We start from the raw sequence: 9286 nt of genomic DNA, 5'->3' as shown, positions 1-9286 counted from the left end.
ACTTAAGATACCTAGTATTTACAAACTTTAATTATGGCACGTATGCTTGTAGAAGACAGTTAAAATATTTTCCCATTCTACCCATGGACTTACTAACTTGTAGCTGCCCTCTTATGACCAGGAGAGAATGCGTGGCTCTGTTAGTTTGTAAAACCTGCACGAGCTGCTCTTATGTTATTTTAATGCAACACCACGCTTGTGCAGAATTCTATGGTTAGGTCAGTCAAGTACAGCTCTAATTATTATCGTTATTAGCTGACTGCAGTGTATCACTTTCTCAAAAATGTTTTCATTCTTGATATCCTTCAGAAAATGCACACTAACGCAAAACGTGTCATTCTAAAACCGTTCTAAGTTTATAAGCGCCCTACTGAAATTTGTTCCTGATTTCAGACCATTGTCACCTACACACATTATGTTTTGCTAATGGTTATGTTTAAAACTTTTAGGTTCATTGGTTCATAGGTTGGTACTAGGGCCTATACAAGCCTAGCCATAACAATTCACTGGCTATTTCTTCCCACGCTATTTACTTCCCTGGACCCCTGTCTAGCAGGGCGACTGACATGATCCCTGGGGTGAATTTCTTTTCTCCCATCCAATTGTCAAGGTTCCTTTTGAAGAGAGCCAAAAAGACACTTTGCTTGACATGTATGGGCAATCTATTCCAGAGTCTGGGGAGTCTCTGGGTCAGGAACCTATCCCTCCAGCATGTTTTGTTTATTGTGATGACAAGGTTTAGATCCCTGGAGCATGTGGCTCTGAGGGATTGGGATTTCTTTAAGTGTAGCATGTCCAACAGCTCTGGGTTTGACATGGCCTTGTATGTTAAGCAGAGATCGCCTCTGAGTAGACGATATGCAACAGAGTATAGCTGGGGTTTTTTAAGGCGGTCAGCATAGGGCATCTGCTTTAGGCCTATGATTCGTTTAGTTAAGTATTTCTGCGGCCTTTACAGTTGTTGTAGATGTCTTGAGAGGTACATACCAAATGGGGCGTTGTATTCTATAATGGGTCTAATGAGGGATGAGTACAGTGGGACAATGTTCACCTGTGTCCCTAAGTCTCTTATCACACTTTTGGTGTTTAGTGTACTGCCACCTATATGGTAATTCACGGATACATGTTTTTTCCCAAAGGGGATAACTATACATTTCTTGGTACTGAGTTTGAGCCCGTGGCTCTGGCACCAAGCATCTGTTTCTGTAAGGCCCTTTTGTAGAGTATCCACATCATTTGAGGGTTCAGTAATGGCTCCCAGTTTGCAGTCATCTGCGAACTTTGTTAGCCAGAGTCCCTTAGTGTTGGCCTGTACTTCAGAGAAGTAGATGCCAAATAAGAGCGGTCCCAGGACTGAACCTGAGGTACTCCACTTGTCACTTGTCTGAAGCTGGATTTGGAGTCGGCTACTTTTACAGTGTGGGTTCTATCAGTAAGCCAGTTAACAACCCATTGGGTGACGTAGGGATTAATGCCCAGCTTAGTAAGTTTATCTATGATTCCAGAGTGGGGGATGGTGTCAAAGGCCTTGACAAGGTCTAGATAGGCTGTGTGAACCACCTTACCCTTGTCCATGGCTCTGGAGACTGATTCAAAGAAGTCAATCAGGTTTAGAGACAAGATCGGCCCTTCATGAACACAAACTGGGTGGGGTCCAGTGTTTGAAGGTTGCCAATGTCTTTGTTTATAAGTTCCATGATAATACACTCTATGGCCTTGCAGATAAGGCTTGTCAGACTGACGGGATGGTAGTTTCCAGGATCCAAGGTGGATCCCCTCTTGTGGTGTGGGATAACTATAACTCTGCGCCACTCAATGGGCATGAAACCTGAGGTGAGGCTATGATTAAACATGCCACTTAGGTGAGATACCAGTTCACATTGTAGTTCATGTAGTACACAGCCTGGGATGTCGTCTGGTCCCATGGATGCTGTATTCTTAGCTTTGGAGAGTGTGTTTTACCTGTGTGGCCGTTATTACCGGAATTTGGCAATCTTCCGGTATTGAGATGGGCCATTTAGGGGGTGAGAGGGGGGTGAAGTTGGCACTGAATCAATCTACCAGGATATTGGAAATATCCTTGGGATCCGTATATTTAATGCCATTCTGTTTTAGCTCAGAGCAGATCTGAGCATTGCCATTTAGATTCTTGACATAGTTATAGAATGCCTTGTGGTTGTCTTTGGAATCTTTGGCAATTTTATTTTCGTAACTAGCTTTGGAGGATTATATGAGGGATCTCAGCGTCTTATTGAGGCTGGTAAGTGAGCATTTTGCATCCTGGGATTCTCCTCTTTTCTGCAACAGTTTCTTCCTTCTGTTGTATAGTTTGTTTATGGCAGGGGACCACCAGATTGGCTTCCTTTTTTTGGATGAGAGCATCTTGGTTCTATTTGGGATGGCACGATTCATGCATGAGTCGATGTGCTCGTACAGTGCCTTAGTGTAGGATTCAGCAGTTGAACTTTCAGTTCCCATCTGCATGGGTGTCATGAAGTTTGTCACTTCTGACTTCAGTAGCATGAAGTTGGCTTTGGAGAAATTTTTTATGGAGGTTTCCTTACTGGAGGGTGGGGGGTGGGATGTGGATGTTAAGGGTGATTAGCTTATGATCAGACCTGACTAACGAGGGGGTGACCATAGGTGTGGAGCATCGATTTCCCATGTTGGTAATGACCAGGTCTAGGATATTGGAGCCCCTGGTGGGACTATGGATTAGTTGATCCAGGGCATTGGAATTTATGAATTCCAAAAACCGTTGGGCAAAAGTGTTGGTACATGAGTAGTTTTCCCAGTTAATGGCAGGGTAGTTAAAATCACCCAGTATTAGGGTGTTTGGTTGTATCTAATTATTTTCCAGTATGTTTAGATAGGTGTAGTGAGAATCTTGGGGTATGGTGGGGGATCTGTAGCAAGCTACAATTTGGATTGCAGTCTTACCTCTTGTTAGTTGCACCTGGAGAATTTTAGATGCATTGTGTTGGGCAACTAGCCTGGTGGTGTGAATATCCTTGATGAATATTGACACTCCTCCACCTTTAGTGTTTCGGTCCTGGTTTGGTGGCCAAAATGTGTGGTAAGAGTTGTAGCCTGGTATTGCAGAGGTGCTCTCTGGAGCCTTGAAACAGGTCTCAGTTACTGCACAGATATCAATGTTCTCCATTTTTAGGAGTGCCTCGAGAGAGTGCATTTTGAGGTTTAGACTTCTAGCACTGAGTAGCATTACCTTCAGATTTTTCATGCTTGTACCTGTTGTGGTGGTGGTTTTGTCCTTTGAACTTTGCCTAAAAAAGGCACTATAGTGGTGGCAAGAGCCTTAGTCAGTAACCTGAATCCCAGGTGTGACATGTGCTGACCATCTCTGGCAGAGCATCGTGGTCTGTCAATCATGTCATCCCAGGCAGACAGATACTGGATCCCCTTTGAATGACACCAGAAGCTTAGCCAATTGTTGAAGTCAATCATTCTGTCCTTATATTGTGGTATCATTCTGGGCAAAGGCAGGATGCTACTCAGGGCTAGGGTCATACTTGCCTGGGCCACATGATCAGAGAGCTCTTCCATGTGTCTTTTCATATAGTCCAGGGAGGTATGTCTTAAGTCATTCACATGGACAATGACAGAGTCATATTTGTACTTGTTGTGGAGTGACATGAGTGCATGCGTTATGTGGTGGATCCTGGCACCCGACAGGCAGCTGACTGTAATTTTCTCCTTGTTCAACCTGGTGAGAGGGACAGCAGTGTGCCAGACTATAGAGACACCTATGACTAAAGTGTTAGGTACATTGTCTTGCCTTAGGGGCTGTTGCTGGGTGGCACACTGGTGTTGTGAACTATGTGACACTTTGGTTGTGATTGGTGTTTGTTTGCGTTTCAGCTTCAGAGGTCCTTGTTGCTTGGGCAGGTTACAGATAAGGGCCTCTGCATATGTGGATTTAGTGTTGCTATATGTGGGTGTTGGTGGTGTGGGTTTAGAAGGGCTATGTGTTGCTTGAGGTGTAGTGTGGGTGTTAACCTTCTCCTCTTGACTGTCTAGCACAATCTTGGGTGGAGAGAGCTTTGCTTCCATTTTGGCTATGTAAGTGCATCTCTCACAGGTTGTAGTGTTGGGTGGTAGGAGGAGAGGGTTGTCTGTGTACATGAGGCAATTGCTGCATTGCCCCAGTATGCCCAGATTCACCAGGTGGACAGGAGAAATCACCGGAAGCTGACCCTTGGACATGCCTGGTTTGGTGCTTTTTTTTTTTTTGTAAAGTACAGGAGCTGTTTTCCCTTACCTTAGCAAGGTACTTTGCAATTATAGACTGCTTAGTGCCTACTATTAATTTCTCCTTATTAACAAGGAGAGTTGAGTGCTTGTATCAGTTTAAGGCTTCCTAGTGCTTTCCAGCAGGTATTAGAGAAAGTGCTAGTCACAGGGATGCTTAAAGGTAAGATGAAAAAAAAATGCACACTGCAGTGTGCGCTAGAGAAGTTAGATGTGAAAGTAAGTAACTTAAGTTTTACCTGTTTAAAAAGTTAAGGTTTAGTAGAGAGTTACTATTTTTAAAACAGCAAGATGGATTGAAAGGGGTGGTCACTTTTGTATTCTGGTACTATGGAATACAGTAGGATGGCCAATAAATTTAAATAATTGAAGGGAGGGATTTCAGAAATGATGATTTTGTGATTACTCACACAAGCCAGTAAACGTAGAGAGGAAATGAGATATATGGTCAGATTAATATAAGAGGCAGGCAACTAGAAAGACAGTGGTAAAATAATATATTACTATTACTTTATTACTATTCTGAAAAATGTAACTAGTTATATTACTAAAACAAAAAGAAATATCGAACAGATAAATGTGCGGCCGTTAACTATCAATACTATGTACAAAAAAAAGAAATAAAACGGTCCCAAGATGTACAGCTCCACAAACATGTAATTTATTGTATACAAAGTAGGTAAGCAATTTCACCACCTTCCTACTGGCTTCCTCAGACCTTAATAACATGGACAAAACTTTTCTTCCATTTAAATTTAAAAACACTCACAACTGACAAATCAAATTCACGTGCTGTTACCTGTTGCTGCATACTTCACTCATCCAACAAACTTCTTTAAAAACACAGCATTGAATAGCATAGTATAGTTATATTACTAGTTACTAGAAATTGTAATATATTACATATTGTAATATATTACTCACATCATTGGTCAGTAATATGAATGTACGTGTGTGTGCGTGTGTGTGTGTGTGTGTGTGTGTGTGTGTGTGTGTGTGTGTGTGTGTGTGTGTGTATGTCCGTGTGTTTGTATATATATATATATATATATATATATATATATATATATAAAATCTATTTAATATATATATATATATATATATATATATATATATATATATATATATATATATATATATATATATCCTTGTAGTGAAGAACAATAGTTCTTTATTGAAAAACAGAAGATTAATTAAATATATGAGTGCTTTCATCCTCAGCAGAGCTTCAGCTCTATTTAATCAGCTCACAAAGTATCAGTTTTCCCCGTGGTTTGATACATACATTGATGTATTTCAATCCATTGACAGCACTTCCACTGAGTGCTGAATGACTGACAGAAAATGAGTGAAACACATTTTTTGCTAAACCTCAGATGTAAGTTGTTTTTGCAGGGGGATAAGCCCTCCTGCATCCCCCATGTTGGGGGGACATCTCCACACCCCTTGAACATAAATATACATTTACCGAGGTCGCACAACAGTGGAGAGAAAAAGAAACACCATTGCTGGACATGTGTGTGTATGTGTGTGTGTGTGTGTGTGTGTGTGTGTGTGTGTGTGTGTGTGTGTGTGTGTGTGTGTGAATGGTACCTTGTGGAATACAGATTGTTTATACAGACCTGTTACAGAAACTGTAAACAGTGTGTATTCAGCAGCAGCATACAGATAGGCCAAACATATGCATATCTCCATGTAACCACATACATAACACACACACTGCAGCAGGAGCGTAGGTGTCCCACTGATGAATTTCTTATCTTGATGAAGTCCAGTATGTATGTAATTCTAAATATGAAAACGAAGAAAAAACAAACTGAGTAACAAAAAAAAAAAACGTGGTAGGCTGTCCACTTGGATAAAAATATATTTATTAGCGCTTTCGTTTGACAAAATGTTCAAACTTCATCAGATACAAGTTTAGAAGTAGTGAAAAAGTTTTTAAATAGTATTTGTAATGTTGACATCACTTCCTGTATTCAGAATTAAAGGTGAATGTCACAATTGTGTATATTTTAACTACTATGTCAAAATTGATTTATCTATCTAAAGCCTTTAAATTTAATAAACATTTTACATTACAACTATCGTTGAGACCAGGGAAATTAATTGAACCTAGGTGTAGTTGCCACAAAAGTTCTTTTTCTTCTAATATTAAAGACCATGGGCCACCTCTCTCATCGGGGACTATTTGTTCCAAAATGGAAAACAGAAACAAGTGGTTCCTGTTCTCCACTATATGTCTTGTTAGAGCATTGTTAAGGTTGTTTTTACAAATGTTATAAATATGTTCATAAATGCGTTGTTTCAATGGTCTGTCCGTTTTTCCTACATAGAAACATACGCATTTTTCACATGAAGCTAAGTAAATCACCCCTTTTGTTTCACAATTATACTTATCAAATGTGTGGAATTATTGTTGTCCTGCTATGTTTACACTTTTTCCCACTTTTATATATTTGCAGAAGTTGCATCTCCCACATTTAAACATTCCAGGATTACTAACTAACTTTGGGGGTGGTCTCTCTAACAGAGCCTTCAAATTATACCCTCTCCTAAAAATAAAAATGGGTGTGTCACCTGTCACCTCAGTCCTTGCTGAGCTATTGGGTGTTGCATGAGATCTGTGTGATAATCTATGGGAGTGCATAGGCCATGTGCACAAAATTATGGACAGGTGGTGCAGGGAGTTTGTATGAAGCAGGTGTCCTTGTGCAGTGAGGCATTATTAAAGCAACATTTCCAGTATCTGGTGTACTTCCATCTCCAGTGGTGAGGTCAGCCATGAAAGGGGAAGTCCATGGTTAGAGACACAATGCCACTACTTCAACATTGCCATTGAGTGTTGAGGGAAATACCTTATGATATAGAGAGCTACAAGGTTTGGGTGCTTATGTATGATCCATGGAAAGGGTCACTGCTCACATTTACAGAGCACTCCTTCCTCTCAGCATGTTCTCGATCATGCCTGTGATCCTCCCAAGATGGTGCTCCCATGAATTGGGGCTTGCCGGGTTTGTACACACAAACTGAGTATGACAAAAATGATGGAAAATTGTAAGCTCATTATCAAAGAGACAGTTAAAATCAGTAGACTTTAATAAACTGTATTGCAAAATTAATCAATGCAAGTTTGTTAAATTTATTTTCTGAAAAAGAGAAACGTAAGAAGTATGTTCTATTTTTGGTTAAATTATTGGTGCCACTAGTCTGTTGGTCATGTAGTGTAATTTTCTGTGTACTAGACAGCTTCAAAGATCATGCCCGATAAGGAAAATTCAGAAAATTGTATGAAGAGGTAAGTTAAGTCTGAAAAATAGGACATACATCCAAAAATAGATACATCATGTGCAAGGGTAAATTAGGCCTGAAAATAGTAATATTCCTGCAAAACAGGGACCGTTGAGAGGTCTGCCATGACACTGAAATTGTGGACCACTATCATATGGATATAGGCATCATGCAGTAGGTGGTTGAGATATACTGACCTCATACACATGCCCGTGGGATAATGTGAAGACCTATCCTTGTGGATACAGAAGTAATCTGCTTCAAGACATGTTAAATAAAATTCATTTGTCATGATACATTATTTGACCAAGAATGTCTGACAATACTCTTCTTTTTGTATGCAACATACCTAAAAATCAGAACTTTTATAGTTCTGTATGGTAATACCAGTTCAGATAATAAAAACATTTTATTGAGACTCTCACAAAAATCCATCTTGGGCCTTCTGTTTTTGATAGTTTCATCATAACTTTACTTTTTAGGTTACCTACTGTAAACTGCACATTGTATAAAGATGATTTCAGCAAAAAAACTGCAAGAAAAACCCATCCAAGCCAGAATCTTCGCTGTTGTAGAGACCTATGGGATATATATAAGTGACCCCTTAAGGACATACCAGTGTTCAAGCTAATTGGCTTCTGAATGCCTTGACTTTTTTACTTTAACTTTAAGTCTTTATAGGTACTTTCAAACCAATAAAATTAAACTCCACTAGCTGCAGACATGCATGTTTCTACCGTTTTTATGACCTCAACAGTGCAGCATACATCTGTCTATCAAAAGTGCAACAACTTTTACAAATCATCTTTAGTGACACATGAGATTGACTACTACAAATGGACATAGTCATTAGCTGTACCAAAACAGCAATGTTATTTGTCACACAGCAAAAACTTAAAAAGAATCTAAACTAAACATTTCAAATCTATAAGGACCCCCCATCCCAAGAGTAATACAACAGTAACCCAGATAACTTATTCAATCAGAGCCTCCACCACATATACTGAATATACAATGTACACTACTTAAGCACAATTCAAACTGGTATATAAGTACTGCAGCCTATTAACATGGGAAACCCGAAGGTCCACAACAGTCCTAATGTTACTGCCCAAACTTGAATAGGGCTTCTCAACTTCTACCCTTAACTCACCACACACACACTATAGGGAGCATTTAACAAGATATGCTAATTCATAACCCTAGCAAGTCCAACAAAACATCACCACTCCACACTGCAAAGTTTAAACTGGCTGCTAATAACAGGGAGGGTGCACATTTGCTGAATTGTACAACATTTAAGCTATTAAACTGTAATTTCCATCCTTCACTAACCTCTAACTTAGACAAAGGGATACCAATTTATAATTCCAATCATGCACAGATGATGCCATCATGCTAGTAAACATTCATTCAGCAAAACCCTAAGTGAAAGAATTTTCTCTAAGCTGGTTCCAGCCCCATGGAACTTCCTGCTACAAATTTGTGATTTGAATCTTGTTAAATGCTCCCTGTAGTACATATGGGGTCGGGGGTAGGTTTAATGGTTAAGGTACTTACCTCACAGACATAAGGTACAAGGTTTAATTCTCACCTTTGTGGGAAATAGGCTAGGCTTAAAAATGGCCCACAAGGGCAACTGGACCAGTACTTTCCTATAAACCTAATAATTTCATGGAGAAATTACTGATATCCATAAACAATGAATAGAAATGTCTATGTTTTG

The 9286-nt window shown here is 39.7% G+C and overlaps 1 protein-coding gene across 1 annotated transcript in view; it reads left to right on the top strand.

Moving 5' to 3' along the window:
* Positions 1-9286, top strand: part of LOC122802587 (b(0,+)-type amino acid transporter 1-like) — a 523310-nt gene that overhangs the window by 447299 nt on the left and 66725 nt on the right. The window lies entirely within an intron of this gene.

The sequence above is a fragment of the Protopterus annectens genome, chromosome 1.part0 (genome assembly GCF_019279795.1).
Source record: "Protopterus annectens isolate FY-2018-M chromosome 1.part0, PAN1.0, whole genome shotgun sequence".
NCBI lineage: Eukaryota > Metazoa > Chordata > Ceratodontiformes > Protopteridae > Protopterus > Protopterus annectens.
Note: the sequence above shows the minus strand (reverse complement) of the source record. Positions and strands in the feature narration are given on the sequence as shown.